We start from the raw sequence: 10,000 nt of genomic DNA, 5'->3' as shown, positions 1-10,000 counted from the left end.
AGGCCGGCCCCTGGCTGCCAGATCCCGGGCACGATTCAGGCAGCAGCAGCGGAAGCGAGCGATACCGACACGCCCGGCGGGGAGAAGGCCCTCGTCTCTCTCCCCGCCTTGCCACGGGAGCACCGGGACGTGCTAGAGGAGACAGCGACCCGCGGAAGCGGGGCGCGCCCCCGGCACGCCAGGACCTTAGAGCCGGGGCGGCTCGCTCGGCAGCGGGCGGGGGTACGGGCCACAAAGCCGCCCTTCTCAGGCTAGAGGTTTCATTTAGGGAGGAACCCTCGGGGACCCCACCCGGGCAGGTGAGGCCTCACGCGCGGCGCCGCTTTTAGCCCCTTTTAACTTTCGCGACGCCGCCGCCTCGCTCTCGGCTCGGCCAACCCCTGCCACACGCAGCTGCTCGCGGCCGGCACCCGCGGGTACCCGGAACCGAGGACGACACCGGCGCCTCACGCGTTTTAGGACACCTGAAAACTCACGGGGCCACGCAGCAGTCACAAAGCCGGTTGCGGTAGACCGGTCCCCGAACCCTGCCCCAGCGCCGGGGGGGAGGTGGAAAGGGGAGGATGCGGCAAGGCACGCGCCGGGCCGCTAACGCCACGGCTCCCCCCCGCTCGAGCCGCTCGGGGCTGGGGGAACGAGGACGACACCTCACACGCGACGGGAAGCGAAGTGGAAAGGAAGACCGCCCTTGCCCTGCCGGCCGGGGGCCCTTTCCGACGCGACCCGAAAGGCCTCATCGATCAACAAGGACAGAAGGAAAGGAAGCCAGCGGAGGCCCCACGGCCTCGCTCTTCTGGGACAGACACAGCCACGCGCACCCGCCACCGCCCTCGGGAGCAGCCAGCAGGCACGGGGCTCGGCGTGCGGGCAACACGCCGGAGGAGCAAACGGGGCGCCCTCCAGAGATGGGGGGGGGGGCAAGCTGCACCGGGCCGCACCGGCTCACAGGGCACCTCTGCCTCCCCGAAATGTGGGCTTGCATTTTCCCTCAAGCTGCACCGAGTTACATCTCCATCACGGGGCGCCCCTCTGGAGCCAGGAGGAAGCCGTGCTGGGGCACCGGCTTGCCCTCCTCCCCCCATGCCGGGCTCCATAGCATACGAGTGGCCAGTCACCGCCGCTGGCTTTTCCCTTAGATGCCGTGCCCCCGCGGGCTGCGGCTTTGGCCATGGGGGGGAACCCCCGTGAAGAGGGTCCAGTGCTGGGAACTCTCTCTGCCCCTTACCGGGCTCTCTCTCGCCGTGCCTGGACGGGCTTGCTTTCCATTCTTGGTGGGACCGACGCCGGCACCACGTCTCCCCGGCTTTCTCTGCCCCCGTGCCCCACCGGGCAAACTTCGCTTCGGGGGTTCCACACTTCGGCAGTGGCCGGCGCCAGCCACTCGTCAACTTTTTTTCTTTTCCCCGCTTTCGTTGCTGAGCCCGGGCTGGGCTCCGGCTCACGGACGAGCGAAACCCATCCAACACCGCTGAGGGTGCGCCAGCGGCCGCTCCAAACCGCCGCGCCTTTGTTCGGCCCCGCGGGTCCCCTCTCTGACCCGGGCGAAAGCCACCGAGAAGCCAGACGGACCCCTGCCCAGCCGCCTGGCGGGTGGCTTGGAGCAGCCGCTCGGCAGCGCTGCCCTGGGAGTGCTCGGCGTCACTCGTTCCCTCATATACGGAACTGGAGGGCCGTCAGCTCCCCGAGCGCACAACCAGCCGACCTCCGCCCAGCGGCAGGTCGCAGAAATCACGCCGGCTTGTACGATGACGTAGGCGGAGGCAGAGCGCAACAGCGACCCCTTGGCGACAAGCGCGATCTCCGCGGAGAGCACGTCTACTCGCCGAGGGAGAGCACGTCTACTCGCCGAGGGAGAGCACGTCTACTCGCCGAGGGAGAGCACGTCTACTCGCCGAGGGAGAGCACGTCTACTCGCCGAGGGAGAGCACGTCTACTCGCCCAGGGAGAGCACGTCTACTCGCCCAGGGAGAGCACGTCTACTCGCCCAGGGAGAGCACGTCTACTCGCCCAGGGAGAGCACGTCTACTCGCCGAGGGAGAGCACGTCTACTCGCCGAGGGAGAGCACGTCTACTCGCCCAGGGAGAGCACGTCTACTCGCCCAGGGAGAGCACGTCTACTCGCCCAGGGAGAGCACGTCTACTCGCCCAGGGAGAGCACGTCTACTCGCCCAGGGAGAGCACGTCTACTCGCCCAGGGAGAGCACGTCTACTCGCCCAGGGAGAGCACGTCTACCTCCCGCCTGAGGGAGAGCACGGGGGGGGGGGGGACAAAGACAGGCGGCAGCAGCTTCGGTGAACGTCACCCGGGAGGCGACCGGGGCTGTCCCGGGGCAGTCCCGGGAAGCCGGCGTCCGACACAGGGAACCGTCAGCTGCCGGACCGGGGCGAATCCCCGCGGCCACGGCAGGGGTGGGGGCTCGAAGACAGCCGGCAGCCGCTTCGGTGAACGTCACCCGGGAGGAGACTGGGGCCCTCCCGGGACCGTCCCGGGAAGACGACGTTCGGCACGAGATCCCGGCCGCGGCCGGACCGGCTCGAAGCCTCGCGGTCCCGGCAGCAGCCGGAGCCGCTCGCCGTTCGGGCTCCCGGCACCCTACAGATCCGGCGACTCGTTCGCGGGCGGCGGGGGGAGGCAGTGGAGGGGGTGCGGGCAGAAGCGGCCGCGGAGGCGGAGGGGGGGGGGGGGGCTCGAAGACAGCCGGCAGCCGCTTCGGTGAACGTCACCCAGGAGGCGATCGGGGCCGTCCCGGGGCCGTCCCGGGATGCCGGCTTCCGCCACGGGGTCCCGGCCGCGGCCGGACCGGCTCGTATCCCCGCGGCTCCGGCAGGGGGGGGGGGGGCTCGAAGACTGGCGGCAGCCGCTCCGCTGAACGTCACCCGGCCGGCGACCGGGGCCGTCCCGGGGCCGTCCCGGGATGCCGGCTTCCGGCACGGGGTCCCGGCCGCGGCCGGACCGGCTCGAATCCCCGCGGTCCCGGCAGCAGCCGGAGCCGCTCGCCGTTCGGGCTCCCGGCACCCTACGGATCCGCCGACTCGTTCGCCGGCGGCGGGGGGAGGCAGTGGAGGGGGTGCGGGCAGAAGCGGCAGCGGAGGCGGAGGGGGGGGGGGGCTCGAAGACAGCCGGCAGCCGCTTCGGTGAACGTCACCCGGCCGGCGACCGGGGCCGTCCCGGGGCTGTCCGGGGATGCCGGCTTCCGGCACGGGGTCCCGGCCGCGGCCGGACCGGCTCGAATCCCCGCGGTCCCGACAGCAGCCGGAGCCGCTCGCCGTTCGGGCTCCCGGCACCCTACAGATCCGGCGACTCGTTCGCGGGCGGCGGGGGGAGGCAGTGGAGGGGGTGCGGGCAGAAGCGGCCGCGGAGGCGGAGGGGGGGGGGGGGGCTCGAAGACAGCCGGCAGCCGCTTCGGTGAACGTCACCCAGGAGGCGATCGGGGCCGTCCCGGGGCCGTCCCGGGATGCCGGCTTCCGGCACGGGGGTCCCGGCCGCGGCCGGACCGGCTCGTATCCCCGCGGCTCCGGCAGGGGGGGGGGGGGCTCGAAGACAGCCGGCAGCCGCTTCGGAGAACGTCACCCGGCCGGCGACCGCGGCCGTTCCGGGGCCGTCCCGGGAAGCCTGCGACAGGCACGGGGTCCCGGCCTCGGCCGGACCCGCACTGGGTGCCGCCGCCTCGGGCTCTCGGGACGGTATGGATCCGCCGACTCGTTCGCCGGCGGCGGGGGGGAGGCAGTGGAGGGGGTGCGGGGAGAAGCGGCAGCGGAGGCGGAGGGGGGGGGGGGCTCGAAGACAGCCGGCAGCCGCTTCGGTGAACGTCACCCGGGAGGAGACTGGGGCCCTCCCGGGACCGTCCCGGGAAGACGACGTTCGGCACGAGATCCCGGCCGCGGCCGGACCGGCTCGAAGCCTCGCGGTCCCGGCAGCAGCCGGAGCCGCTCGCCGCCTCGGGCTCCCGGCCCCCTACAGATCCGGCGACTCGTTCGCGGGCGGCGGGGGGAGGCAGTGGAGGGGGGTGCGGGGAGAAGCGGCAGCGGAGGCGGAGGGGGGGGGGCTCGAAGACAGCCGGCAGCCGCTTCGGTGAACGTCACCCAGGAGGCGATCGGGGCCGTCCCGGGGCCGTCCCGGGATGCCGGCTTCCGGCACGGGGTCCCGGCCGCGGCCGGACCGGCTCGTATCCCCGCGGCTCCGGCGGGGGGGGGGGGGGGCTCGAAGACAGCCGGCAGCCGCTTCGGAGAACGTCACCCGGCCGGCGACCGCGGCCGTTCCGGGGCCGTCCCGGGAAGCCTGCGACAGGCACGGGGTCCCGGCCTCGGCCGGACCCGCACTGGGTGCCGCCGCCTCGGGCTCTCGGGACGGTATGGATCCGCCGACTCGTTCGCCGGCGGCGGGGGGAGGCAGTGGAGGGGGTGCGGGGAGAAGCGGCAGCGGAGGCGGAGGGGGGGGGGGGCTCGAAGACAGCCGGCAGCCGCTTCGGTGAACGTCACCCGGCCGGCGACCGGGGCCGTCCCGGGGCTGTCCGGGGATGCCGGCTTCCGGCACGGGGTCCCGGCCGCGGCCGGACCGGCTCGAATCCCCGCGGTCCCGACAGCAGCCGGAGCCGCTCGCCGTTCGGGCTCCCGGCACCCTACAGATCCGGCGACTCGTTCGCGGGCGGCGGGGGGAGGCAGTGGAGGGGGTGCGGGCAGAAGCGGCCGCGGAGGCGGAGGGGGGGGGGGGGGCTCGAAGACAGCCGTCAGCCGCTTCGGTGAACGTCACCCGGGAGGCGACCGGGACCGGCCCGGGAAGCCATCGTCCGGCCCCGGATCCCGGCCGCGGCCGGACCGGCTCGAATCCCCGCGGCCCCGGCACGGGGGAGGCCCAAAGACTGGCGGCAGCCGCTCCGCTGAACGTCACCCGGCCGGCGACCGGGGCCGTCCCGGGGCCGTCCCGGGATGCCGGCTTCCGGCACGGGGTCCCGGCCGCGGCCGGACCGGCTCGAATCCCCGCGGTCCCGGCAGCAGCCGGAGCCGCTCGCCGTTCGGGCTCCCGGCACCCTACGGATCCGCCGACTCGTTCGCCGGCGGCGGGGGGAGGCAGTGGAGGGGGTGCGGGCAGAAGCGGCAGCGGAGGCGGAGGGGGGGGGGGGCCTCGAAGACAGCCGGCAGCCGCTTCGGTGAACGTCACCCGGCCGGCGACCGGGGCCGTCCCGGGGCTGTCCGGGGATGCCGGCTTCCGGCACGGGGTCCCGGCCGCGGCCGGAGCGGCTCGAATCCCCGCGGTCCCGGCAGCAGCCGGAGCCGCTCGCCGTTCGGGCTCCCGGCACCCTACGGATCCGGCGACTCGTTCGCCGGCGGCGGGGGGAGGCAGTGGAGGGGGTGCGGGGAGAAGCGGCAGCGGAGGCGGAGGGGGGGGGGGGGCTCGAAGACAGCCGGCAGCCGCTTCGGTGAACGTCACCCGGGAGGCGACCGGGACCGGCCCGGGAAGCCATCGTCCGGCCCGGGATCCCGGCCGCGGCCGGACCGGCTCGAAGCCCCGCGGCCCCGGCACGGGGGAGGCCCAAAGACTGGCGGCAGCCGCTTCGCTGAACGTCACCCGGCCGGCGACCGGGGCCGTCCCGGGGCCGTCCCGGGATGCCGGCTTCCGGCACGGGGTCCCGGCCGCGGCCGGACCGGCTCGAATCCCCGCGGTCCCGGCAGCAGCCGGAGCCGCTCGCCGTTCGGGCTCCCGGCACCCTACGGATCCGCCGACTCTTTCGCCGGCGGCGGGGGGAGGCAGTGGAGGGGGTGCGGGCAGAAGCGGCAGCGGAGGCGGAGGGGGGGGGGGCTCGAAGACAGCCGTCAGCCGCTTCGGTGAACGTCACCCGGCCGGCGACCGGGGCCGTCCCGGGGCCGTCCGGGGATGCCGGCTTCCGGCACGGGGTCCCGGCCGCGGCCGGAGCGGCTCGAATCCCCGCGGTCCCGGCAGCAGCCGGAGCCGCTCGCCGTTCGGGCTCCCGGCACCCTACAGATCCGGCGACTCGTTCGCCGGCGGCGGGGGGAGGCAGTGGAGGGGGTGCGGGGAGAAGCGGCAGCGGAGGCGGAGGGGGGGGGGGGGCTCGAAGACAGCCGGCAGCCGCTTCGGTGAACGTCACCCGGGAGGCGACCGGGACCGGCCCGGGAAGCCATCGTCCGGCCCGGGATCCCGGCCGCGGCCGGACCGGCTCGAAGCCCCGCGGCCCCGGCACGGGGGAGGCCCAAAGACTGGCGGCAGCCGCTTCGCTGAACGTCACCCGGCCGGCGACCGGGGCCGTCCCGGGGCCGTCCCGGGATGCCGGCTTCCGGCACGGGGTCCCGGCCGCGGCCGGACCGGCTCGAATCCCCGCGGTCCCGGCAGCAGCCGGAGCCGCTCGCCGTTCGGGCTCCCGGCACCCTACGGATCCGGCGACTCGTTCGCCGGCGGCGGGGGGAGGCAGTGGAGGCGGTGCGGGGAGAAGCGGCAGCGGAGGCGGAGGGGGGGCGGGGGGGGACGATAGTGGCGGGGGGCGGGGGGTGCTCGAAGGCAGCCGGCAGCCGGTTCGGTGAACATTCGCCGGGGCGGGGGGGGCGACCTGTCCGTGCCCGGGGCAGCCCCGGGAAGCCGGCAGCCAGCACGGGGTCCCGGCAGCACCTGTTCCCTGCCCTGGGACTTGCCGTGCCCGGCGGCCGGTTGCCGGGTGGGGGGAGCGATGAGAGGCGGGGCGCAGCGGCCGGGGCAGCGCCGGGCCGCAGCGGGGGGCTGGGCGGGTGGGGTAGGCGTCGAGCGGCAAGCCCTCGGCTGCAGCGAATGTTCGGCGGTGCGGGGCGGGGGGGGGACGGGACGACACGTTGGGGGCGCCGAGTCCGAGCCACCCCCGGCCCCAGGGGCGGCCGGAGGGGGAGGCCGGTGCCTGGCCCTGGGAGCTGCTGGGCGCCGGATGGCCGAGGGTGCATCAGAAGCCGCCCGAGCGGTCGAGCAGGTCCTCCAGAAAGGCCTAGGGTGGCTTCGAGGGCCCCGGGAGCAGTCGAGGGAGGCCTCCAGGCAGGTCTGGAGTGGATGGGAGGCCTTCCAAAGCAGACAAGGGAGGCTGCCAGCGGGGCCTAGGCTGGCACTGCAGCCTGTAAATGGTTGGGGGGGGGGCCTCTGGTGCGGCCTGGAGTCTCTGGGTGGCGTCCAGAGAGGTGCAAAAGATCCTCTGGTGCGGCCTGTGGTGGCGGAGAAGCCTGCAGAGCGTGCGGGGGAGGCTTCTGGTGCGGCCTGGGGTGGGTCGGAAGCCTGCAGAGCGTGCGGGGGAGGCTTCTGTTGGGGCCTGGGGTGGGTCAGAAGCCTACAGAGCGTGCGGGGGAGGCTTCTGGTGCGGCCTGGGGTGGGTCGGAAGCCTGCAGAGCGTGCGGGAGAGGCTTCTGTTGGGGCCTGGGGTGGCTGAGAAGCCTGCAGAGCGTGCGGGAGAGGCTTCTGCTGCGGCCTGGGGTGGCTGAGAAGCCTGCAGAGCATGCGGGAGAGGCTTCTGCTGCGGCCTGGGGTGGCTGAGAAGCCTGCAGAGCGTGCGGGAGAGGCTTCTGGTGCGGCCTGGGGTGGCTGAGAAGCCTGCAGAGCGTGCGGGAGAGGCTTCTGCTGCGGCCTGGGGTGGCTGAGAAGCCTGCAGAGCGTGCGGGAGAGGCTTCTGCTGCGGCCTGGGGTGGCTGAGAAGCCTGCAGAGCGTGCGGGGAGAGGCTTCTGCTGCGGCCTGGGGTGGCTGAGAAGCCTGCAGGGCGTGCGGGAGAGGCTTCTGCTGCGGCCTGGGGTGGGTGGGAAGCCTGCAGAGCGTGCGGGGGAGGCTTCTGGTGCGGCCTGGGGTGGCTGAGAAGCCTGCAGAGCGTGCGGGGGAGGCTTCTGGTGCGGCCTGGGGTGGCTGAGAAGCCTGCAGAGCGTGCGGGAGAGGCTTCTGGTGCGGCCTGGGGTGGCTGAGAAGCCTGCAGAGCGTGCGGGGGAGGCTTCTGGTGCGGCCTGGGGTGGCTGAGAAGCCTGCAGAGCGTGCGGGAGAGGCTTCTGCTGCGGCCTGGGGTGGCTGAGAAGCCTGCAGAGCGTGCGGGGGAGGCTTCTGGTGCGGCCTGGGGTGGCTGAGAAGCCTGCAGAGCGTGCGGGAGAGGCTTCTGGTGCGGCCTGGGGTGGCTGAGAAGCCTGCAGAGCGTGCGGGAGAGGCTTCTGCTGCGGCCTGGGGTGGCTGAGAAGCCTGCAGAGCGTGCGGGGGAGGCTTCTGGTGCGGCCTGGGGTGGGTCGGAAGCCTGCAGAGCATGCGGGGGAGGCTTCTGCTGCGGCCTGGGGTGGCTGAGAAGCCTGCAGAGCGTGCGGGGGAGGCTTCTGGTGCGGCCTGGGGTGGCTGAGAAGCCTGCAGAGCGTGCGGGAGAGGCTTCTGGTGCGGCCTGGGGTGGCTGAGAAGCCTGCAGTGCGTGCGGGGGGAGGCTTCTGCTGCGGCCTGGGGTGGCTGAGAAGCCTGCAGAGCGTGCGGGAGAGGCTTCTGCTGCGGCCTGGTGCTGGGTCGGAAGCCTGCAGAGCGTGCGGGAGAGGCTTCTGCTGCGGCCAGGGGTGGGTCGGAAGCCTGCAGAGCTTGCGGGGGAGGCTTCTGGTGCGGCCTGGGGTGGGTCGGAAGCCTGCAGAGCATGCGGGGGAGGCTTCTGCTGCGGCCTGGGGTCTCTGGGTGGCCTCTAGAGAGGTGCAAAAGACCCTCTGGGTTGGGCTGGGGTGGCTCTTGGACCCCTGCCACACAGTGGAGAGAGGCCTCCGGCCCGCCACCTGTGTCCCTGTGTGCCTGAGTGCCTGTGTCCCTGTGTCCCTGTGTCCCTGTGTCCCTGAGTGCCTGAGTGCCTGTGTCCCTGTGTCCCTGTGTCCCTGTGTCCCTGAGTGCCTGAGTGCCTGTGTCCCTGTGTCCCTGTGTCCCTGAGTGCCTGAGTGCCTGAGTGCCTGTGTCCCTGTGTCCTTGTGTCCCTGTGTCCCTGTGTGCCTGAGTGCCTGTGTCCCTGTGTCCCTGTCTGTGTACCTGTGTGCGAGTGTCCGGCACGCCACCCAGCGGCGGCGGGCAAGCAGGTAGGCGGGTGGGCGGGCCGGCGAGGGCCAGTGTGAGTTTGGGGGGTGGGAGGGGAGGCGGCAGCTGGAAGCGTCAGAGGAGGGGGGCGTGGCTCCGGCTGGCCCCGGGAGCAGGTTCCCGGGACCGGGACCGGCTGGACCCGGCGGGTGGTTGATCCCGGGGGCGGGGGGCAGAGGCGGCGGGAAGCGGCAGCTGCGTGTGCGGCGGGGGGGTGGAGGGCGAACCGCGGCGGGAAGCGGATGCTTCAGAGCAGGTTACGGGGGCGGGGACGGACGACACCACCTGTCCCCCGCCCCGGGACGGGCTGGACCCGGCGCCCTGGACCCGGCGCCGTGTACCCGCCGCCGCCCCCCGCCGCCGCCCCCCTCCGCCACCCCGGGACCCCGACGTTTTTTGGCGCCCGCGCCTTTTTTTGCTCCCCGCCTGCCCGCGCTGCCCCGGGCCCTCCCCCGGGGCGGGGCGGGAGGGAGGGACGGACGGACGGGTAGCCGGGGATCTCCGAGCGCGCGCCACCAGACCGAGGCGGGGTCCCGGCGGCGGCGGCGGCGGCGGCGGCGGCGGCGGCGGCAGCAAGCGACGGCGGGGGGGGCAGGCTAGGGAGAGAGGGGGAGCGGCATGCGGTAGGGCTGGGGGGTTTGTTTCGGGGGGGAGGGGTGGGGGGGGGGTGGCAGCGGTCAGCGAGAGCGGGGAGAGGGGGAGCGGCATGCGGTAGGGCTGGGGTGTTTTTGGGGTGGGGGCGTTGGGGGGATTAGCGGGCGGGCGGGCAGCCGAGCCAAGCGGCAAGCCGGGGGGCGGGCGAGGGCGGCTTTAGGGCCGGAGGAGCGGAGCGCAACCTCCCCCGTGCAGGCTCCAGCGTGGAGAGCAGCAAGTTTTTGGGGACGGGGGACGACGGACGGGAGGGGCAGCGGCGAGAGGCTAGCTGCGGCAAGGGGCACCGGCACGGCCGCCCTAACAGCGCCGCCTCGGTC

This window comes from Melanerpes formicivorus, unplaced genomic scaffold (genome assembly GCF_026170545.1).
Source record: "Melanerpes formicivorus ecotype bairdi unplaced genomic scaffold, bMelFor1.0.p_v2 SCAF_2478, whole genome shotgun sequence".
Lineage (NCBI taxonomy): Eukaryota > Metazoa > Chordata > Aves > Piciformes > Picidae > Melanerpes > Melanerpes formicivorus.
Note: the sequence above shows the minus strand (reverse complement) of the source record.